This window comes from Zalophus californianus, chromosome X (genome assembly GCF_009762305.2).
Source record: "Zalophus californianus isolate mZalCal1 chromosome X, mZalCal1.pri.v2, whole genome shotgun sequence".
Classification (NCBI taxonomy): domain Eukaryota; kingdom Metazoa; phylum Chordata; class Mammalia; order Carnivora; family Otariidae; genus Zalophus; species Zalophus californianus.
The window spans coordinates 59502786-59528186 of NC_045612.1; the positions used below are offsets into that span (position 1 = coordinate 59502786).

The following is a 25401-nucleotide window of genomic DNA, read 5'->3' on the forward strand; positions in this document are numbered from 1 at the left end:
TTCCTCATATCATATATAGCTATGCTTTCCTACTTTTGCCTATTCTTCCCCTTTATGACAGTGCTTTCAGTTCTCTCTTATCCAACGTTCAAGAACCATCTCAAGTTTCAAATACAAAATAATATGCTTCCCTGTTATCACCTCACTGGTATTTCCAGTCATTAAACGATATATCTCTTGTCTGTAGTAGATGATTGAGCACCTAATACTGTACTTAATTTTATTGTTGTGAATGTTTAATGTGTGCTAATCTTGTCTTCTGAGTGATAAGTTCTATAATAGCATAGGACCAATAAATTGTACATCTCTCATGGCACCCACAAATTTGGGGAGTGTATCAAGTGAGTGTTAATTGATGTAACATATGACTTGAGGTGTTTTTTTTTTTTTTTCTGCAGTGGTGTAATGGTGATCACTCGAGTAACTTCTGGCAGAACAGGGATTGAGGTTAAGTGAACAGAACTCATAATTTTAATTTCTTGCTTTAGTCACAGAGTCAACTGGTCACATAAAACTGTAAACTTGCTCTTATCGATAAATGCCAAAGGCTTGATGGAGACCTTCTTGATTTTAGTAACACTGAGTATACTAAATTCAATTGAACACTGACCACAAAAGACTATATTTCTGTATGTGATCTTTTGATTTTGGCATGCAACAATTCTGCTGAAAGCGAATCTCAAGTTGGAAGACCAGGCAGCACCTGCTCAAATGGTGCCATATAACTACTATAGTCACAGGGATGCTGGGTGTCCAGAACTATTCAGGAAGGGAGAGGTACAGAGAGACCTGGCCTTGGACACAGCTGATATGTGCAGGGAAGAGGCAGCCCCACTGCAGGCAGCTATCTTTCCTCCCCCCTCCCCACTCTTGGGTTCTGGGCTGAGGCCAGGGACTGTCCGGAGCTGATCTCGGGCTCCCATTGGTCGCTGTCTTTTGTGACGTCACAATCATGATGAGAATTGATGATCGGACACGCTGATTTCATTGTCTGAGGAGACAGTGAGACCCAGGAAAAATCTTGCTGAATCTGCCTGCTCCAGCACTGGCCTGATTCGGGATCCTCCGATCCTTCCCGTGACCTCACCACGCCCCGAGGTAAGGACCCAGCCTGGGTGGGTGTGAAGGGCGAAGAAGGATGAGCAAGACACGGAGCTAATGCTCTGCCCAGTGGGGGGCTTATAGGTTCAAAGGCCTAAAGAAGCTGCCAACAAACCGTTGCGGCTTTGGAGGAGCCAACTCCCTCTACTATCCGAGCCAAGGCTGGCGGCTGCATGAGGTTAAAAAACAGCTGAGGATAGGGATACAGTGGGCATTGCCAGAGAGCAAAGGACCTTGCTCCGAGAGAGGGCGACGTTTGGGATGCACTTCTGGTTTCGGGATAGGAGGAAGTGGCACCTCTGCCTCCGAAGAAGGGAGGCGGGGGGGGGGGGCGGGGAGGTGAATTCTACCACTTCTAGATTTCACTGGACAGCAGATTTTTCACAGCCCTACTCAAACGCACTGAGTGCCGCGCTTGCGCATTAGGAGCTTGGGGGCAGGGGGAAGTTCGTGGCGAGAAGAATAGACGTGGAGTGTGCGCAGGCGCCTTTTCCGTTTCGCTGGAGGAGGTGGGGCTGAGCTCTGTCTGGGCGGACTATGGAAAGGGCTGGGGAGTTGGCTGTGTGCTATTTCAAGCGCCTATTGATGGAGAGGGATCTGCCACTTATTTTGAATCTGGCTTACTGGGCATACCCAGACCCCAAATGGGCCTGATGAATTTAAGAAAGCAAGTTCTTAATCTACAGATGTCAGATTTGTAATAATTGAAAGAACTTGGAGAGGAATTTGTGGAATAGAAATTCCTGAGATGAGAAACCATTAAAAAAAAAAAACCTAATTATTCAAGCGAATCCAACTTTTAATCTTCAATGAACTCTGATTTGAGGTGCCACTCAGTGATTTTGAAACTTAAACTCTTTGGAGAGACTCAGAGTGAGACCCATTGTGGAGACTCACAGTAAGAAATTTAACTTTCTTGTCTTTTTTTGGGGGGGGAACGGTTTCTTACAAAGACTTGGTCTCCCTTTCTGGTATGGTGCTAAGTCTTTCTTTCTTCCTTTCTTCCTCTGTGTCTCTGCTAAAACCAGCAAAGTCAAATCCTGTTTGGGAAACCCTTTCTAACTTTTCTTCTTTGGGAGGGGCTATATTACTCAGCAATTGTGAGGAACAACTTGCCTGTTTGTCCTTGGTGGAAAAATTGTTATAAACTCCTGACTATTTCACAGAGAAATCTGATGTTTTCCTCCTCCATTTCTTATAGTTAAGTGGTTATCAATTCCTGGTGAATTTTCCTTTGAAAGCCCACTCTTATAATTCTTCCTTTATTCTACAATCTAAGCTCTCATCACCACCCATCCAGTCATTCCAGGAACCTCCTAGTCAGCTTTCACTTGTGCCCCAAATCCTTAATTCATCCTGCCAGACTAATGATCAGTGAACAGTCCTTCTAGCAAGTCATTTTCTTCACCAAAATATTCTTGGAATTTATTTTTTATTTTTCCAAGCCCAATTCTAGTCAGATTGCAAAAATTTCATAATCTGGCTTCATTGTACCATGGGACCCTTATTTTACTTGCTTTTTCGGTGCACAATTCTCCTTAATGTCCCCTGAACAATCTACTTCCAGAGCTTTGCTCCTTGCGCCACAGCCACACCCTTCACACAGGATGCCCTCTCTACTGCCTATTCAGATCTTACCCAGTTTGGAGACTCAAGTTACACCCCTCCATTGAGTGCTTTCCAAGTGTAACCCAACCATTATTAAGCTCATTTTTTCTAGAACTCCTACATCAGTTCTTGTACTTAACACTTTCTTATAGCCTGTTTTATATTGTCTTCTTATTTGCGTGTGTTTATGTGTTAGACTAAATTTCTCAACTGGATTTTAAACCCGTTCTTAAGTGTTGGGACCATGCTATCTAATTCTTTATCTTCTGCCTACAGCACCTGGATGATTATTTGAAGTATTTACAACAATATGTGGTCTTTGCATCCGAATTTCTTGGGTAACAAAGTAAGATTGTTATAGAGAGAACTGTATATATGTGAAAATTCATTCATCATTGGTCAGGCAAATGACCCTCCAGTGACTAAATAAACTTGGAAATGAGTCAGAGAAATATAGACATATCTATATAGTGAGTGACCTCCAAATATATACTGTCTTCATAAAAGAGACCAAGGGGACATTATCCCAGAAGCAGTTCTGTCTGTAATTTTCTCAGTTTTAAAAATACTAAGACATTTTCCATTTTCTGTATTTCTCTTTGATGACATTACATCACTTATGTTTTGTTAAAACCTACTCTTTGTTTACTCTTTTTATTGCAATATATCTTGCAGTTACTGCTTTACGTTGATTATCACTGATAGTTTTCATTTGTGTGTCTATTGAATCAGAGCTAATCATTGTGATGGCTGCCTTTATTGCTATTGTATAACATATCAGTTGTCACTTTTCTACCCCTAGAGCTTCAGACTGCATTGTTTCATGGAGCTCAGTTTTATTTATGGAAAGTGTGATTACAGTTTAATATAGAAGCTTTCTACAGATTTCACTTTGACTGCTGCCTCACTTTGAGGCACCAACCCAACCAATATCACATCAAAGTTTGTGGTTTAAGAACATGGATATAAAGCATTCTAGAAGGGTATTATAACCTTTAAATTTAAAAATCATTGTCATAAATCATTATGAGTGAACTATGAATGTTATTATAAGGGAAAATCTTTTATCCTTGACTTTTTCTCTTATTACCTACATTATGCAAAGTCCCTCAAAGTGTTTTAGCTTGTAGCCATTTCATAGTAATTAATAAGACTTACTAGACATTTACATGTAGACCAATAGACTAAACTGTTCAAAGGTCGGACACTCTAGATAGAATGTAATGATTAGGGATATGCTGCCCATTTTAGAAAGCTTAAAATAAAATATAAAAAAATAAGCATGTGATATTCATGTTTTAAGGTTTATTTTACAATTCCTGTCTGAATGAGAGGATGGCATTGGACCTTCTCATTTAAGTTTTAGTTTGAGCTCGAAGGGATTTTGTAATGACAAGCCAATCCTTCCATTTTACATATGAGGAAGCTGAAGTCTAAAGAAGTGAAGTAGCTTAGCAGAATTAATAAATGCTAATATTTATTAAGCACTTAATACCAGGCATTATGCTAACAACTTTATATATGTTTTCACATTTAAATCTCACCACATCCCTATGAAATGGTTTCTAGTATTATTTCTCATTTTACAAATGAGAAAACAGTAGCTTAAAGTAGTTGACTTCCCTGGGGCCACACAACGACAAAATGTCACAGTCAGGATTCAAACATAAGTCTGTTTTGACTCTTAATCACCAAACTATACTTGACCAGGGTAATATGCAGTGAATCTTAGGCAGAGCTATTTTTTTTAAAGATTTTATTTATTTATTTGAGAGAGAGAGTGGCAGAGGTAGCAAGAGAGAGAATGAGCAGGGAGAAGAGGGAGAAGCAAGCTCCCCGATGAGCAGGGAGCCCGACATGGGGCTTGATCCCAGGACCGTACGATCATGACTTGAGCTGAAGGCAGACGCCTAACCCACTGAGCCACCCAGGCACCCCTTAGGCAGAGCTTTAACAAGAATCTAAATCTGTGGAGTGCCAGCCCAATGTGTGTGTGTGCGTGCATGCACATGTGCGTGTTTGTGTGTGTATGTATGTATGTGTTTTATATCATAATGTTTTCCATGAATAGCATACTGCTTCTACAAAATCACTGATTTCTAAGCCTGACCAAATGGTGTATACCTACATTTCCTTTTAGGTATTTTACTAAAACACAGTCTCTCAGTCTTGGTTGAAAAAGATGGCATTAAATTTTGTATAAAGTATATTTTTAAAGATATTTAATTAGTTTTGCTTTTAAAACTGTATTGTACTTCCAGAAGGAATTATATATCTTTGTGTATTGTAACCCCAGAGTAAAAATACTTGAATTGTTGATTTTGATTTTTACAGTGGAGTCAGCTACATGAAATTGGTGGTGTCTTAATATACTTGTATAGAGTATATTATATCTAGGCATACTGGTTTGGAAGTAAGCAGTGAAAATTCTAAAGAGATATATTCTGCATAAGAAGGGAACTAGAGATGTTAGTATATTCAGAAGTTGTCACTAACACCCTGAGACCTTTCTAGTCTGTGTAAAATTTCAAGACAATAAACTGAAACATGTATGTGCAAATGGAGTCATCCATTTACCAACTAGTAGCAGAATTTCCTGGATTAACTGTAGATCTAGATACATGACAACTGAATAAATGAGATTATATTGTGTCAATTAAATGCTATACTTTACATTTGTCATCTATAAAGAAATCTACAAGAGCAACTGTCCTACCTTCTTGGTCTCCTATTATTTTACAACTAGAGTTATGTTCTAATTGGGTTGATCCTTAGAATCTTTAAAATGGAGGGAGATGAGAGTTTGAACAAAATGGGTAAAGGGCTATATGGGCCTCCAGTTTTGGAATGAGTAAGTCACAGGAATAAAATGCAGAGCCTAAGGACTGCAGTTAATGATATTGTAATAGCAATGTAATGGGACAGTTGGTAGCTATACTTGTGGTGAACATAGCATAATGCATAAACTTGTCATATCACTAAGTTGTATACCTGAAACTAATGTAACACTGTGTGTCAACTATACTCAAAAAGTGTCAGAGTGGCAAAAATTTAGGAAAACATTTTCTTAGCCTCACTTCCCTTGGAGTTGGTGGCAATTTATTTTAAGATTCTTAAATGCAAACATGCCCCAGCTAGGCACTTTTCTCATGTAGAGAGTCTGTGCATGATGCTTGCCCAAGGTCATGCAAGTAGTAAATGGCAGAGCCAGGGCTTTAAAGCAGGTGTCATTCTAGATGCTGCACTCTTTATTAGGTTATAGACTGTAGAACTGGAGTGAAGCCCATCTTTATTTATTGTTTTTAATTTTAATTTTATTTTTTTAAAGATTTTATTTATTTATTTGTCAGAGAGAGAAAGCAGAAGTAGGAGGAGCAGCAGGCAGAGCAGGCAGAGGGAGAAGCAGGCTCCCCGCTGAGCAAGGAGCCTGATGCGGACTGGATCCTAGGACCCTGGGATCATGACCTGAGCTGAAGGCAGATGCTTAACTGACTGAGCCACACAGGCGTCCCTATTTATTGCTTTTAAAAATTGTTTGTATGTATGTGTGTGCATGTAATTTCCCTCCAACTTCTCTCTCTTTCTGAGTCTTTACTGTCTTTGACATTTACCTTTTGCTGTCAGTGGAGATAAAAATTTTTAATAGAACAGCCAAGATTTAGGAGAAAGGGATCGGTGTGTTAACCTCCAATGGCTTCAGAGGCAGAAGGCAGAGAGACCCATAAACTATTCTTTCCTGTTGTCGTACCAAGCAATGGCAAAAGCATTTCTTCTTTGGGTTTTGTTTTACTACACTAATATATTGTTTTAATATATTTCTTTATATATACATGCTGTTTTACTTGGTTGGCTTGGTCTATGTATTGTGTGTTTTATGGATGAAGTAGCTATGCCATTTAGAAAAGTAATTATCTGAGACCCATCCTCCAAATAGCTTTACCCTTTCATAGACCTGTCAGTTGTGTTGAAATCTCTTTAATAGAGACCCGAGGCATTATGAAATTTGGAAGAAAAATATATTTTACATTAGTGGGCATTATTACATTAGGTATACAATGCTCAGCCTTGACTTATACCCACTATCCTTTTTTTAAAAAAGATTTTATTTATTTATTTATTTGAGAGAGAGAGCAAAAACACAAGAGAGGGCACGAGCAGGGGGAGAAGCAGATGGAGAGGGAGAGGCAGACTCCCCGCCGAACAGGGAGCCCGACATGGGGCTCGATCCCAGGACCCTGTGATCATTCATGACCTGAGCCGAAAGCGGATGCTTAACCGACTGAGCCACCTAGGCACCCCATCCCCACTATCCTGAGACAACATGAAGTTATTTTGGAATATGTATGCAAATTATTAAAATAATCAGTCACTTTATTTAGAAGCTCCAGGCTCACTTTTGTTACCAATGAATGCTTAAAAAAGGCTAAAGGTCAGTTTGAGTTTTTTTTTTTTTCTTTTCCCAACTGCTAGTGCTTAATGTAAAGAGACTTTTTTTTTTTTTAAACTCAGTATTGATTGTGATGTGTAGCCAATTTACTTTTCTGTTTGGGTTTAATGAATCTATATCTAATCCTTGCTCTTCAAAGTGTGTTCCATGGAGTACCAGCATGAGTATCACCTGGGAACTTCTTAGAAATTACAGAATCTCTGGCCTCAACCAAGACCTACTGAATCAGATTCTGTATTTTAATAAGGTCTCCAGGTGATTCATATGCACATTAAACACTGAGAAGCACTAATGTAAAGTGAAATATGACTTCCTATATAACTTAGACTTTTAAGAGCTGATAATCAGAAAGATCCTTTTATTTCTTTTTGACAGTTTTCACATGTGTAAAGAAATATGTAATCGAAGTATTATCTGTCTAATATACATCAGATTTGTTCCATTTTGGAGTCTAACTCATTGAAAGAATAGCTACACCTATGTGATGGGTAAAATTGTTGAGTCTGAGTGAATCCCAATAATTTTGGTGATAGTAATGGCCTTGCCATTGAAATGATATTTTTCCTCATTGTCAACAGAGTGTTACAAAAGAATATGGATGTATTGGGGTCATTGTAATATGTCAAGTAATATCTTCAAGAGGTCAGTAATATCTTCAAGAGGAACTGTACTTAGTTTTCTATTTCTTACTGTATCAAATCACCACAAACATAGTGGCTTAAAGCAATACATGTATTGGGGTGCCTGGGTGGCAGTTGGTTAAGCGTCCGACTCTTGGTTTTAGCTTAGGTTGTGATCTCAGGGTCCTGGGATTGAGCCCCACATTGGGTTCAATGCTCATCATGGAGTCTGCTTGAGATTTTCTCTCTCTGTCCTTCTGCCCCTCCCACTCATGCTCTCTCAGAGAAATAAATCTTTAAAAAATAAATAAAACATATGTATTATCTTACTGTTCTGGTGGTTAGAAGTCTGAAAATAGGTATCATAGGGTTAAAACCAAGGTGTCAACAGGCATTTTTTCCCTAAAGCCTCTAGGAAAGCATTTATTTCCTTACCTTTTTTAGCTTCTAGACCTTACCCATATTCCTTGGTTTGTGGCCCTGTCCATCTTTAAAGCTGGCAACGGCCAATCAAATCTTTCTCATATTGCATCACTCTGGCACTCTTTTGTCTCCCTATTCCACATTTAAGGATCCTTGTGATTACATTGTGCCCACTCAGATAATGTAAAATAATCTCTTTATTTTAATGTCAGCTGATTAGGAACCTTAATTCTTCTGCAACCTTAATTCACTTTTGCCATGGAACCTAACATATTTGCAGGTTTCAGGAATTAGATGTAGATATCGCTGGGTGTGTGTGTGGGAGCACAGGAATTGATGGTCTTTTTGGCTGATAAAGTCAGTCTCTAATCTTGTTATGGGAATAAGCAATTAGTGTCATGGGTTCAACTGTGCCTCCTCCCAAAAGCATTCATGTGTTGAAGTTCTAACCCCCAGTATCTCAGAATGCGACCTTATAATGAAATAAGATCATTGCAGATGTAATTAATTAAATTAATATGAGGTCATACTTGAGTAAAGTAGGCCCTTATTCCAATATAACTGGTGTCTTTATAAAAGGGGGAAACTTGGATACTGTCACACATACAGGGAGAATGCCATGTGAACATGAAGAAGCCCATGTATAAGCAAGGAGAGATGCTTAGAACAGAGCCTTCATTGGCCTTCCTTCACAGCCCTCAGAGAGAACCAACCCTCCCAATACTTTGATTTCAGACTTCTAGCCTTCTTAACTGTGAGACAATACATTTCTGATTAAGTCATCCAGTTTTTGGTACCTTGTTAGAGCAGCCCTAGAAAAGTCAGGATTGTCCTTCAGTTGATAACTAAGTATCATCATCCTCAAAAGCACTTATTTAGTAAGTTTGTATTCTATAATGTGCTAGATGTTGGACAAAGTGAATTAGACATTAAAGAATTTATGATATACATTAGACAATTTTCATAAAGCAAGCTCTGAAATAGATGATTTTACACCTTTGGCTCTCCATTTATTCAGCTGTGAAAAGAGGGCATAGTATTAATAATATCTAAGAACATTTCTAGCTTTAAAGTCCATGTTTTTTTTAGGAAGTTATTATATTCCATACATTAATAAAAAGTATTACATGCAGGGAAAGCCACCAAAATTGTGTTAAACTTTTCTTCAGGATCAGTATCTTAATTACTACCATCTCTGCTATTCATTGCCCACTTCCTAGCCTTCAATTTTATTTTTTTAAAGTTTTTTAACATTTTATTTATTTAAGTAATCTCTACACCCCACTTGGGGCTTGAACTTATGACCCCAAGATTGAGAGTTGCATACTCTTCCAATTGAGCCAGCCAGGTGCCACTACTATTCAATTTTAAAGAGAAGTATTAAAGACATTATTAAGAAACACTTTTATTCTTTTGACTCTCTCAACCCATTTGAAATTGGTTTAAGATATATGTTCAGGGGTTGCCTGGGTGGCTCAGTCGGTTAAGCATCCAACTCTTGATTTCAGCTAGGGTCATGATCTCATGAGTCCTGAGATCGAGCTCCATATTGGGCATGGAGTCTGCTCGGGATTCTCTCCCTCTCCTTCTGTCGCTCCCCACCCCCTGTCATGAGCTTGCTCTCTCTCTCAAATAAATAAATAAATAAAATCTTAAAAAAATATGATCTCACTGATATGAGGAACTCTTAATCTCAGGAAACAAACTGAGGGTTGCTGGAGTGGTGGGGGGTGGGAGGCACGGGGTGGCTGGGTGATAGACATTGGGGAGGGTATGTGCTATGGTGAGTGCTGTGAATTGTGTAAAACTGTTGAATCACAGACCTGTACCTCTGAAACAAATAATACATTATATGTTAAAAAAAAAAGAAGATAGTAGGAAGGGAAAAATGAAGGGGGGGAATCGGAGGGAGAGACGAACCATGAGAGACTATGGACTCTGAGAAACAAACTGAGGGTTCTAGAGGGGTGGGGGATGGGTTAGCCTAGTGATGGGTATTAAAGAGGGCACGTATTGAATGGAGCACTGGGTGTTATACGCAAACAATGAATCATGGAACACTACATCAAAAACTAATGATGTAATGTATGGTGATTAACATAACATAATAAAATTTAAAAAATGCAAAAAAAAAGACACGCTCAGGACATAAGATATTTATGATGCTATGCACACAATATATGCTTAAGGAATACATTTAAATAAATGAGTAAATTGTCAAAATATCTGAAGCAAGACATTTATATACTGGAAAATTTTGAGACCAGTGACTTGAAGAGGAAATGGTTATTTTGAAAAAGTTTTGCCCTGGGGTGCCTGGATGGTTCAGTCGGTTAAGCATCTGCCTTTGGGCTCGGGTCATGATCCCAGGGTCCTGGGATTGAGCCCTGCATTGGGCTCCCTGCTTGGCTGGGAGACTGCTTCTCCCTTTCCTTCTGCCTGCCACTCCCCCTGCTTATGTTCTCTCTCTGTCAAATAAATAAATAAAAAATCTTAAAAAAAAAGAAAAAGTTTTGCCCTTTTTCTCATTACTGCAAAGTACATGGGAGCAATATGTGTTTTCATAATTCACAGATGAAACTGTGGTCTATAAGTGGGCTTGAGACTATTTTTGCAATGATTATCAGGTTTCCTAGATTAATTAGCAGTAAAATAACAATTGCTGAATATGGTCATGATCAAACACTGGATAGTATATTTTAGGTGTTCAGGTCTGTTCTGATTTAACACCAAGGAATGTGATTGTAATGAAATTTTTAGAAACACATTAGTTGTGTAACAATCTCTGCCTTAATGTCTCATATCTGCATGAAAAAAAAGGACTAGGCAGGAGAAATGCAGTGCCAACAAAAATATTAGGGATCAATGTTAATCTCATACTTCAAACATACATATGTCTATAATTTGAAAGTAACATGTTTTCTAACTTAATGTCATAGGCTTAACGTAGGGCAGTGTCTCTCAAACTGAGGTCTGCAGACCCCTAGGGGTGCAAGGACATGTTTTCAGAGGTCTGCAAATTTTATGGCTATTTTTAAATTTGAGGGTTTTATTTGATCTTGAAATAAATGATCTTAAAAAGAAAATGATGAGCTTGAAAGAGAAATCCACAAATGCATGCATTCACTCACACACAAAGACTTTCTACCAGGTATAAACACAAAACTTATCTTTTATAGTCATAAATCACAGTTAAAAGACATTTGATGGAATAAATTGAGTACCTTAATACAGAGTTCCTCAAACTGAGATCCAAAGATAGATTTTTGCAGGATAGGAAAGATTTTGTTTTTGTTTTTGTTTTTGTTTTCTTCTTTCAAGGGAAGAAGAAGGAAGGGAGTATACCTATGTCTTTCAAATTTGGGTTGTGCTCAATAAGGCTAAGTTATTAAGCAGCTTCTTAGTTTATTCAAAGTATTTGTGGAGATAAATTTATGCTTCCACTATTTGATGAATTAAATATGTGTATGTATATTGTTTCAACACTGTATATGTGAATGTACTTATATACTGTTACCTACTTACTTACTTCTAAATGGTGTGAATTGAGGAGTCTTTCTCTGATCCCAAAGGAGGACGTTTAATTTTTCCACTAAGTTTTTGTGATATATATATATATATATATATATATATATATATATTTTATTATGTTCAGTTAGCCACATTAGTTTTTGATGTAGTGTTCAGTGATTCATTAGTTGTGTATAACAACCAGTGCTCATCACAACATATGCCCTCATTAATACCCATCACCCTGTTGCCCCATCCCCCTCCCCCCTCCCCTCTGAAAGCCTCATTTTGTTTCCTGGGGTCCATAGTCTCTCATGGTTCATCTCCCTCTCTGATTTCTCCCCAACTAAGTTTTTGCAGTAAAATTTGGAATGGAAGATACAAAACAATTTAATAGTCTATCTCTTTACTTCTAGGTGAAATTACCCTTAAATATTAATATATACTACTTAAATCTGATTCATAAAACACTAAAAGAATATCTGGTCTAAGTAAATAAATATGGATTTAAACTTTTCAAAATAAATTTTAAATACCAATTAAAATTCTTGCTGGGAGTGGGTTAGAGAAGATGTAGAACAGGGTAGGATGGAGTTATGTGGATGATTTAAAAAAAAAGGTTAAGAAAGAACTAATAAGTTTACAGTACAGTAAAATAAGGGATATATAAATTATTTAGATATAATGAATAACTTGTTAATAATTACTTTTCCAAAGTGTGGTTATAGGAAATTTTATAGAGCTCCTCTAAAAAGTAAATGAAAATGCAACCTACAATTTAAAGGTGTTAAAGTAGAATGTGAATTGCAAGATGTTAGTGGTCAATGCTTGAGGCAGTGCAAACATTTTTATTAACTGGTGGATGATAGAAATAATTTATGTGCATAATTTGCTTGGGGCTAGAAATGTAAGGAAAAAAGCTTAATTTAGTCAACAAAAATATATGGAACAAATATTTATGTGTGGTCCAACTTAGCTATCACTGGTCATTAATAGTCACATATTCAGGATGAGGGTGTGTGGAATTGTATCAAAGCAGAGTTAAGAAAAAAGGAAATCAATTATCCAGTTGAGGCTCTGTTTATGCCTCTGTTGTCCAACTCATCTATTTGAAATTGATCTTTATTTTGTTGTAATATGTTTTGATATCTGAGTGTATGATAAGGTACTTGTAGTTTAAAGATATTTTATTAATTTAACATTAGGACTTTATAATAAAGCAAGTATCATTAAAAGCTAATAAATAATTATAATTGATAAAACAAAGTGAGGTCTAGCATATCTACTTACTAATGCTCTGTTGGTAAAGATATTTTAATCAAAACTGAAACTTTTACTCAAGTATACTTGACATAGAATATTATATTAATTTCATGTATACCACATGATGATTTGACAATTACACACAATAAGAAATGCTCACCATAATAGAGTTACCATCTGTCACCATATGAAGTTCTTACAATATTATTGACTGTATTCCTTAATCTGTACTTTTCATCTCCATGTCTTATTTGTTTGTTTGTTTGTTTTTAGTTTTAATTGAAATTCCAGTTAGTTAACATACAGTGTAGTATTAGTTTCAGGTGTCGAATTTAATGATTCAACACTTACATACAACACCCTATGCTCATCTCATTAAGTGCCCTCCTTAAACACCATCACCTATTTCACCCATTCCCCCCACCCACCTCCTCTTTGGTAACCATCAGTTTGTTCTCTATAGTTAAGAGTCTGTTTCTTGGTTTACCTCTCTTTTTTCCCCTATGATCCTTTGTTCTGTTTTTTTAAATTCCACATATAATTGAAATTGTATGCTATTTGTCTTTCCTCAGTGACTTATTTCACTTAGCATAATACTGTTTAGCTCCATCCATGTTGTTGCAAATATAAAGATTTCATTCTATTTTATGGCTGACTAATATTCCATGATATATATATGCCACACCTTCTTTATCCATTCATCAGTGAGTGGACATTTGGGCTTCTTCCATAATTTGGCTATTGTTTATAATGCTGCTATAAACATCTGGGTACATGTATCCCTTCAAATTAGTATTTTTGTATTCTTTGGTTTAATACCTAGTAGTGCAATTGCTGGATCATAGAGTAGTTCTATTTTTAACTTTTTGAGGAAACTCCATACCATTGTTTTCTGGAGTGGCTGCGCTAGTTTGCATTCTCACCAACAGTGTAAGAAGGTTGACCTTTCCCTGAATCCTCTCCTACAGCTGTTGTTTATTGTGTTGTTAATTTTAGACATTCTGTCTGTTTTGAGGTGATATCTCATTGTGGTTTTGATTTGTGTTTCTTTGATGATGAGTTATGTTGAGCATCATTTCATGTGTCTGTTGGTTATCTTGATGTATTCTTTGGAAAAATATCTATTCATATCTTCTGTCCATTTTCTTACTGGATTTTTTGGGGAGTGTTGAGTTTTATAAATTCTTTGTATACTTTGGATACTAACCCTTTATCAGATATGTCATTTGCAACTATCTTCTCCCATTACTTAGGCTGCCTTTTAGTTTTGTCGATTGTTTCCTTCACTGTGCAGAAACTTTTTATTTTGATGATGTCTCAATAGCTTATTTTTGCTTTTGTTTCCCTTGCCTCAGGAGACATATCTAGTAAGAAGTTGCTGTGGCCAATGTCAAAGGGGTAACTGCCTGTATTCTTCTCTAGGACTTGAATGGATTCCTGTCTGACATTTTGGTCTTTAATCTATTTTGAATTTGCTTTTGTGTATAGTGTAAGAAAGTAGTCCAGTTTCATTCTTTTGTATGTTGCTGTTCAGTTTTCCCAACACCATTTCTTGAGGAGACTGTTTCCCATTGGATATTCTTTCCTGCTTTGTTACAGATTAATTCACCATATCATTATGGGTTCATTTCTGGGGTTCTGTTCTGTTCTGTTGTTCTATGTGTCTACTTTTGTGCTGGCACTAAACTATTTTGATCACTACACCTTTGTAATATAACTTGAAGTCCGGAATTGTAATGCCTCCACCTCTGCTTTTCTTTTTCAAGGTTGCTTTGGCTCTTTAGAGATTTTGAAGTTTCATACAAATTTTAGGATTGTTTGTTCTACTTCTGAAAAATGCTGTTGATATTTTGATAGAGTTTGCATGAAATGACTAGATTGCTTTGGGCAATACAGACATTTTAACAATACTTTTTCATCCAATCAAATGAGCTTGGAATATTTTTCCATATCTTTGTGGCCTCTTCAATTTCTTTCCTAAGTGTTCGACAGTTTTCAGAGTATATCTTTTAGCTCTTTGGTTAGGTTTATTCCTAGGTATCATGGTTTTTGTTCCAATTGTAAATGGGATCAATTCCTTGATTTCTCTTTCTTCTGCTTCATTGTTGGTGTATAGAAATGGGTAGGGTATGTGCTATGATGAGCGCTGTGAATTGTGCAAGACTGTTGAATCACAGATCTGTACTTCTGAAACAAATAATGCAACATATGTTAAGAAAAAAGAAAAAGAAGAAGATAGCAGGAGGGGAAGAATGAAGGGGAGTAAGTTGGATGGGGAGATGAACCATAAGAGATGATAGACTCTGAAAAACAAACTGAGGGTTCTAGAGGGGAGGAGGGTAGGGGGATGAGTTAGCCTGGTGATGGGTATTAAAGAGGGCACATTCTGCGTGGAGCACTGGGTGTTATGCACAAACAATGAATCATGGAACACTACATCAAAAACTAATGATGTAATGTATGGTGATTAACATAACAATAAAAAATAAAAAAAAAGAAATGGAACAGATTTCTGTACATTGATTTTGCACCCTGTGACTTTACTGAATTTTTTGTCACTTCTAGCAATTTTTGGGTGCAGTTTTTTTTGGGTTTTCTATATAGAGTATCATGTCATCTGCCAATAGTGAAACTTTATTTCTTCCTTGCTGATATGATGGCTTTTATTTATTTTTGTTGTCTGACTGCTGTGGCGAGGACTTCAGTACGATGTTGAGTAACAGTGGTGAGAGTGGAGATTGTGTCTTTTTCCTGACCTTAGAGAAAAGCTTTTAGTTTTTCTCCATTGAGGATGATATTAGCTGTAGGTTTTTCATATATGGCTTTTATTATGTTGAGTTATATTCCCTCTAACCCTACTTTGTGGAGGGTTTATATCATGAACCCATGTTATACTTTGCCAAATTTTTTTTCTGTATCTATTGAAATGATTCTATGGTCCTTTTCCTTTCTTTTCTCAATGTGGTGTATCACATTGATTGATTTATGAATAGTGAGCCACCCTTGCAGCCCAGGAATAAATCACACTTGATCATGGTGAATGATTCATTTAATATACTGTTGGATTCAGTTTGCTAGTATTTTATCGAGAATTTTTGCACCCATGTTCAACTGGGATATTGGCCTGTTGTTCTCATTTTTAGTGGAGTCTTTGTCTGGTTTTGGAACCAGGGTAATCCTGGCCTTATAGATTGAGTTTGGAAGTTTTCCTTCCATTTCTATTTTTTGGAATAACTTGAGAAGAATAGGTATTAACTTTACTTTAAATGTTTTGTAGAATTTACCTGTGAAGCCGTCTGGTATAGGACTTCTGTTTGTTGGTAGATTTTTGATTACTGATTCAATTTCTTTGCTGGTTATTGGTCTGTTCAACTTTTCTTCTATTTCTTTCTATTTCTTCTGCTGGCTTTCAGATTCATTTGTTGTTCTTATTCTAACTCCTTTAGATGTAATGTTAGGTTGTATATTCAAGATATTTCTTGCTTCTTGAGGTAGTCTTGTCTTGTTGTATACTTCTCACTTATGATGACTTTTGCAGCATCCCAAAGGTTTTGGATCATTATATTTCATTTTCATTTGTTTCCATGTATTTTTTATTTGTTCTTTGATTTCCTGGTTGACCCATTCACTGTTTAGTAGCATGTTGTTCAATCTCCATGTATTTGTGGTCTTTCCATTATTTTTCTTTCGGTTGCCTTCAAGTTTCATAGCACTGTGGTCAGAAAATATGCGTGATTTGATCAACCTTTTTGTACTTCTGGAGCCCTAATTTGTGACCTAGTATGTGACCTATTCTGGAGCATGTCCCATGTGCACTTTAAAAGAACGTGTATTATGCTGCTTTAGGGTGGAATGTTCTGAATATATCTAAGTCCATCTGGTCCAGTGTGTCATTCAAAGCCATTGTTTCCTTGTTGATTTTTTTTATACTTCACTAAAATAATTTTATTTATTTATTTATTTATTTATTTATTTATTTATTTATTTATTTTTATTATGTTCAGTTAGTCACTGTATAGTACATAATTAGTTCTTGATGAAGTGTTCAGTGATTAATTAATTAAGTATAACACCCAGTGCTCATCACAGCACATGCCCTCCTCAATACCCATTACCCTGTTACCCCCTCCCTCCACCCTCCTCTGCTCTGAAACCCCCAGATTGTTTCTCAGGGTCCATAGTCTCTCATGGTTCATCTCCCTCTCTGATTTCTTCCCCTTTGGATTTCCCTCCCCTCCCCTATTGTCCTCTGTGCTTTTGCTTATGTTCCACATATGACTGAAACAATATGATAATTGTCTTTCTCTGACTTACTTCACTTAACAGATAAAGGGCTGATATCAAAGATCCTTGTTGATTTTCTGCTTAAATGATCTGTGCATTGATATAAGTGGGGTGTTAAAGTCCACTACTATAATTGTGTTATTATCAATGAGTTCCTTTATGTTTGTTATTAATTGTTTTATATATTGGCTGCTCCCATGCTGGGGAATAAACATTTACAATTGTTAGATCGTCTTGTTGGATAGTCCCATTTATTATGATATAGTGTCTTCTTCATCTTTTTTTGCAGTCTTCGGTTTAAAATCTAGTTTGTCTGATACTAGTATTGCAATTCTGGCTTTCTTTTGACTTCCATTTGCATTGTAAGTATTTCTCCATCCCCCACTTCCAGTCTGCAGGTGTCTTTAGGTCTAAAATGAGTCTTTTGTAGACAGCTTATAGATGTGTTTTTTTTTTTAATCCATTCTGACACCTTTTGTCTTTTGATTGGAGCATTTAGTCCCTTTACATTCAGAGTAATTACTATTACTATTATTATTATTATTTATTTTATTTTTAAAGATTTTATTTATTTATTCGTGAAAGACAGAGAGAGAGAGAGGCAGAGGGAGAAGCAGGCCCCAAGGAGCAGGGAGCCCGACGCGGGACTTGATCCCAGGACCCTGGGATCATGACCTGAGCCGAAGGCAGAGGCTTAACCATCTGAGCCACCCAGGCGCCCTATTATTATTATTTAAAGATTTTATTTATTTGTCAGAGAGAGAGCAAGCACACACAAGCAGGGGGAGCAGCAGGCAGAGAGAGAAGCATGCTCCCCACTAAGCAAGGAGCCCGATGCAGGACTTGATCCCAGGACCCTAGGATCATGATCTGAGCTGAAGGCAGACGCTTAACCAACTGAGCCACCCAGGCATCCCAAGAGTAATTATTGATACATATGTATTTAGTGCTATTTTATTACTTCTTTTTTCATTGATTCTGGAGATTTTCTCTGATCCTGTCATGTCTTTGTCGCTTTTGATCTTTCCTTCCCACTCAGAGAGTCCCCTTTACCGTTCCTTGCAGGGCTGGTTTAGTGGTCATGACCTCCTTTGTTTTTTGTTTGTCTAGGAAATTTGTTATCTCTCCTTCTGTATTGAATGATAGCCTTGCTTGATAGAATATTCTTGGCTGCATATTTTTTTCCCATTCAGCACTTTGAATGTATCATGCTACGCCCTTCCTGGCTTGCTCCTTTTCTGTTGACAGATGTGTAGCTAGCCTTCTGGTTCTTCCTTTGTAAGTTAGGGATTTTTTTTGTCTTGCTGCTGTTAAAAATTTTTATTTACTGTTATATTTTGCAAATTGAATTACAATGTGTCTTGGTGTTGGCCTGCTTTTGTTGATTTTGATGAGTGTTCTTTGTGCCTCCTAGATTTGGATGTCTGTTTCCTTCCCCAGATTCCCCCTTCCTCCCCCAATCAATTTTCTGCCCCCTTTTCTCTCTCTTCTTCTGGAACTCCTATAATATGAGCATTATTACATGTGATGGAGTCACTGAGTTCCCTAAGTCCATTCTCGTGTTCTGTAATTCTTTTTTCTCTCTTTTGCTCAGCTTCATTATTTTCCAATAATTTATCTTATATATCACTACTTCATTCTTCTGCTTCTTCCATCCTTGTGTTCATTCTACCAAGTTTATTTTCAGTCTCAGTTATTGCATTTTTATTTCTGACTGATTGTTTTTAACTCTTTTATCTCTGCAGTAAGGGCCTCCCTGAACTTTTCATTTCTTTTCTTGAGCCTACCAAGTATCCTTATGATTGTTGATTTAAATTCTCTATCAGCCATGTTATTTATATCTGTTTTGCTTAGATCTCTGGCCATGACCATATCTTGTCCTTTCATTTGGGATTAATTCCTCTGTCTCTGCATTTTTGTCTTAAGTCTCTGTCTTCTTCTCTGTGTTAGAAAAGCCTGTTTTGTTTCCTGTTCCTGAGTGTAATGGCTTTATGAAGAAGAAGTCATAGAGTGTCCAGGGCCTGGCTCTGCAGGGAGTATCTCTGGTGTATCTTTTGTGCACTCTGCTGGGGTGCTTTGGCTTCTCTGTCCATCAGGCCAGTCATCTGTAGAGGCTCTCCTTGCCTGCAGTGGGATGTGTTTGTTCCTTGGCCAGAATGTGGCAAGTTTTAACTAGGTGTGCTCTGCTCTGCTTGTTAAATGAGATCTTATTCTACTTCGATTAGAACAGAAACCCTACAGAACTCTCTGGTTAGGAGACATGGTGTAGATAGGGTTTTGTGCTGGTTTTCTGGGGAAGGGACCCGCCACACTGGGACTGAGGCAAACTTGACAAAGAAGGATGAGAAGGGCAGTGGTGCCAGAGCTCAGAGTTTGGAACTTGGTGTAAGCAGGTTAGGCAGCCAGTGTCAAGACTGAGCTGCTTCCTGCAGGTAGCTCTGTGTTTATGCTGAGGGGCAGGGGAGGAAAATTGCACCAGTCTGCTCCTTTGTCCCAAGAGAGGAATTTTAGTGTATATTACTTCTCAAGGATGAGCTCCAAGAAGAAGGAATAATCTCCCGTCTGTGGGCCCCAGGCATTCTTCAGATCCCTGTTTCCAAGCCATCTGCCTCTGGGTTGTTTGCCTGTTTTCTCTCCGGGAGTAGGGCAGTGTACTCAGGGTTATTCCTGCCAAGCCTGCGAACCTTTAAAATTCCATTCTGGAATTGGTTGTAAGAACTCATGAAAATCAGGCCTTCTTATTTTTCAGTCAATGGCTTTGGGGAAGTGTTTTAATGTGTTCTTCTGTGTGCTCCTCTCCCTCTTGCTTTTTTCAACAACTGTGGTTCTGTCCTCTCTGCAGTACCTGTGATCTGTTTCTCTCCCAAACCAAGTCTCTGCATTTCCTACCTTCTTTGATGTGGCTTCTTTTCTCCCTTTAGTTGTGGAGTTTTCTGTCAGTCTTCAGGTTGATTTCTGGAGTATTTAGAATTATTTGATAGTTATCCAGTAGTGTTCCATGGAAGAGACAAGCCTAGTGTCCTCTTACTGTGCCCTCAACTTTGCTCCACCCTGTACCTTATTTATTTTAAAAGTGGAAGTTTGTAACTCAATCCCCTTCACCTGTTTTGCCTGCCCCCTTCCAAGCTCTCTGGCAACCAACTATTCTCCTATATTTTGTTGTTGTTCTTTTGTTAATTCATTTGTTTCATTTTCTGTAGATTCTACAGGTAAGTGAAGTCATATGGTGTTCATCTTTCTCTGTCTTATTTCAAGATTTCATAATTTTTTATGGCTGAGTACTATTTCATTGCATATATATATATACCTTATCTTCCTTACCCATTCATTTATTGATGGACATTTAGGTTGCTTCAATATGTTGGCCATTGTAAATAATGTTTTAATAAACATAGGGGTGCAGATATTAGTTTTTTTTTTAAAGATTTTATTTATTTATTTGAGAAGGAGAGAATGAGAGACAGAGAGCACAAGAGGGAAGAGGGTCAGAGGGAAAAGCAGACTCCCTGCCGAGCAGGGAGCCCGATGCGGGACTCGATCCCGGGACTCCAGGATCATGACCTGAGCCGAAGGCAGTCGCTTAACCAACTGAGCCACCCAGGCGCCCCAGATATTAGTTTTTTTTAATTAGTTTTTCAGAAAACAAAAATGGAATTACTGGATTTATGATATTTCCATTTTTAGTTTTTTGATAAATCTGCATAGTGTTTTCCACAGTGCCTGCATCAAGTCACATTCCCACTAATAAACTGAGAGTTCCTTTTTCTCCACATCCTTGCCAACACTTGTTATTTCTTGTCTTTTTGATACTAGCCATTCTGACTAGTGTGAGATAATACTCATTGTGGTTTTGATTTTCATTTCCCTGATAATTAATGATGTTGAACATTTTTTTCATGTGTCAGTTGACTGTCTATATGTCTTCTTTGAAAAATATGTATACTCAGGTTCTCTGCCTATTTTTAATCAGATTATTTGTTTTCCTGGTGTTGAGTTATTTAAGTTCTTTATATATTTTGGATATTAACTCCTTATCAGATATATCATCTGCAAATATCTTCTCCCACTTATTTTAAAAGTAAAAGTTTATTACTCTCAATCCCCTTCACCTATTTTGTTTGCTTCCCCGCATGCTATCCCCTCTGGCAACCAACTATTTTCTTATATTTTTTTGTTTTTGTTTGTTAATTCATTTGTTTTGGTAAATTCTACATGTAAGTGAAATCATATGGTATTTATCTTTTGTTGTCTTTTCATTTTCTTGGTGGTTTTCTTCAGTGTGCAAAAGCTTTTTAGTTTGATATAGTCTTATTTATTTTTTATTTTGTTTCCCTTGCATGGTGAGACATATGCAGAAAAATATTGCTAAGGTCAGTTTCCATGAGTTTACTACCTATATTTTCTTTTAGGAGTTTTATGGTTTCAGGTATTACATTTAGGTATTTAATACACTTTGAGCTTATTTTTGTATGTTTAAGAAAGTGGCCCAGTTTCATTCTGTTGAATATAGCTGTCCAGTTTCTCAGAACCATTTATTGAAGAGACTATTTTTTCCCAAAATACATTCTTTCTTCCTTTATCATAGATTAATTGACCATATAAATGTGGGTTTATTCTTGGGCTCTCAATTCTGTTCCATTCATCTATGTGTCTATTTTTTGTGCCAGTACCATACTGTTTTGATTACTATATGTTGTTTTGTAATATAGTTTGAAATCTGGGACTGTGATACCTCTAGGTTTGTTCTCTCTCAAGATCACTTTGGCTATTCAGGGCCTCTTGTGGTTCCATACAAATTTTAGGATTTTTCATACTAGTTCTGAGAAAATTACTATTGGTATATTAATAAGGATTGCATTTAATCTGTAGATAATTTTGGATCATATGAATATTTTAACAACATTAATTCTTCCAATCCATGAATATGCTATGTTTTTCCATTTATTTGTGTCATGCTCAATTTCTTTTGTCTGTGTTGTATGGTTTTTCAGAGTACAGGTCATTTACCTCCGTGGTAAAATGTATTTTTACATATTTTAATCTTTTTGATGCAATTGCAAATGGGATTGTTTTCTTAATTTTACTTTCTGCTATTTTGTTATTGGTGTATATAGATACAATATATTTCTGTATATGAATTTTGTGTCTTGCGACTTTGCTGAATTCATTTATTAGTTCTAATAATTTGTGGTGGAATCCTTAGGGTTTTCTATCATGCCATCTACAAATAGTGACAGTTTTACTTATTTCTTACCAATTTGGATGCCTTTTATTACTTTTTCTTGTTTGACTGCTGTGGCTAGGACTTCCAGTACTATGTTGAATAAAATTGGTGAGAGTAGACATCCCCGTGTTGGCCCTCATCTTAGAGGAAAATTTTCAGGTTTTTACTGTTGTGTATGATGTTAGCAGTGAGATTGCCATATACAGCCTTTATTATTTTGACCTATGTTTCTTCTATACCCACTTTATTAAGAATTTTTATAATAAATGGATGCTGAATTTTGTCAAATGCTCTCTCTGCATCTGTTGACATTATCATGATTTTTTATCCTTCATGTTGTTATTGTGCTGTATCACATTGATTGATTTGCATATATTGAACTATCTTTGTATCCCTAGAGTAAACCCCACTTGAATGTGGTGAAAGATCCTTTTAATGTATTTTTGAATTTGGTTTGCTAATATTTTGTTGAGGATATTTGCATCTGTGCTCATCAAGGATATTGGTCTGTAATTTTCTTTTCTTGTAGTGTCTTTGTTTTTTGTTGTTTTTTAAAGATTTTATTTATTTATTTGACACAGAGAGAGAGATAATGAGAGAGAGAGAGATCACAAGTAGGGGGAACCGCAGGCAGAGGGAGAGGGAGAAGCAGGCTCCCCACAGAGCAAGGATCCCAATGCGGGGCTTGATCCCAGGACTCTGGAATCATGACCTGGGCTGAAGGCAGCGGCTTAACCAACTGAGCCACCCAGGCACCCTGTAGTGTCTTTGGTTTTGATAAGAGGTTAATGTTGAACTCATAGGATAGATTAGGAATAATTCTTTTTGTTTTTCTATTTTTTTTGGAATAGAGTAGGATTAGTAGTAACTCTTCTTTAAGTGTTTGGTAGAATTTACCTGTGAAGCCAACTGGTCCTGGAATTTTGTTTGTTAGGATTTTTTATTATTATTATTGATTCAATTGTATTACTAGAAATCAGTCTTTTCAAATTTTCTGTTTCTTCCTGAATCAGTCTAAGAAGATTATATGTTTCTAGGAATTTATCCATTTCTTTTAGGTTGTCCAATCTTTTGGCATGTAATTTTTCATGGTAGACTCATAATCCTCTGTGTTTCTGTGGTATCAGTTGTAATTTCTCTTCTTTTGTTTCTCTTTTTATTTGAGTTCTTTATTTTTTTATTTATTATTTGAGTTCTTTCTCTTTTTTCTTAATGAGTCTGGGTAAACCTTTATCACATTTGTTTATCTTGTCAAAGAACAATTGGCTTCATTGATCTATTTTATTTTTTAGTCTCTATTTCATGTATTTTTGCTCTGATATGTATTATTTCCCTTCTTCTGCTAGCTTTGGGCTTTGTTTGTTCTTTTTCTAGCTCCTTTAGTTGTAAGTTTAGGTTGTTATTTGATATTTCGCTGGTTTCTTGAAGTCTTCCTGCATTGCTATAAATTTCCTTCTTAGAACTGATTTTGGAGGATTCCGAAGATTTTGGGCCATTGTGTTTTCATTTTCATATGACTCCATGTATTTTTTGATTTCTTCTTTAATGTTTTCCTTGTTTTGTAGCATGTTGCGTGGCCTCCATGTGTTTCCATATTTTTTTATTGTAACTGATTTCTAGTTTCATATTGCTGTGATTGGAAAAGATGCTGGATATGATTTCAGTCTCCTTAAATTTACAGAGACTTGTTTTGTGGCCTAACATATGATCTATCCTGTAAAATGCTCCATGTGCACTTGAAAGAACGTGTGTTTTCCTGTTTTTGGAGGGAGTGTTCTGTATATATCTTGTTAGGTTCATGTGGTCTAATGTGTCATTCAAAGTCACTATTTCCTTGTTGCTTTCCTTTCTGGATGATCTATCCACTGATATAAGTGGAGTGTTAAATTCCCCTACTATTATTTTATTATTGTTTCTCCCTTGATGTCTGTTAATATGTGTTTTATATATTTAGTTACTCCAATGTTGGGTGCATAGATATTTACAATTGTTACATCCTTTTTTTTTGGATTGATCCTTTTATCATTATGTAGTGCCCTTTGGTTGACTCTTGCTACTGTCTTTGTTTTAAAGTCTATTTTGTCTGATATAAGCATTGCTACTCCAGCTTTTTATTCACAATTTGAATGGCATATCCTTTTCTATCCCATCTTATTTATTTATTTATTTATTTATTTATTTATTTATTTATTTATAGAGTTGTTATTTATCTACTTTACAGGGAGAGAGAGAGAGAGAGCACAAGCATGGGGAGCGGCAGGCAGAGGCAGAGGGAGAAGCAGGCTCCTCATTGAGCAAGGACCCTGATGTGGGGCTCGATCCCAGGACCCTGGGATCGTGACCTGAGCTGAAGGCAGACACTTAACTGACTGAGCTACCCAGGTGCCCCTGTCCCATCTCTTTTATTCTGTGTTTATTTCTGAAGTGAGTCTCTCATAGGCAGCATATGGATACACTGTGTTTTTCTTACCCACTTAGTCAACATATGTTTTTTTTATTGGAGCATTGGGTCCAATATTTAAACATTTGAATATATATTGATTGTTATGTACTTATTGTCATTTTGTTAATTGTTTTCTGGTTGTTTATGTAGTTCTATGTTTTTTTTTCCCTTGTATTCTTGTTCTCTTCTCTTGTGGTTTGATGACTTTTTGTTAGTTATGTTTGGATTTCTCTTTTTGTGTGTGTGTGTCTCTATTATTGGATTTTGGTTTGTGGTTACATGAGGTTTATATATAGCATCTTAGGTATACAGCAGTCTATATTAAGTTGATGGTAGCTTAAGTTTGAACACATTCTAAAATGTGTTCATTTTTTACTTCCTCTTCCACATTTTATATATGTGATGTCATATTTAATATCTTTTTTTGTTTTGTATATCCTTTGACTAATTTTTGTAGATATAACCAATTTTACTACTT

General features: G+C 36.6%; 1 protein-coding gene across 1 annotated transcript in view; it reads left to right on the forward strand.

The window, feature by feature from the left end:
- The first annotated feature begins 975 nt into the window (after positions 1-975).
- The window catches only part of HDX (highly divergent homeobox), a 257563-nt gene continuing 233137 nt past the window's right edge, over positions 976-25401 (forward strand). Inside the window, exon 1 of the mRNA XM_027608559.2 lies at positions 976-1098. The gene's annotated coding sequence lies outside the window, so the exon portion shown is untranslated. The remainder of the gene's footprint in view (positions 1099-25401) is intronic.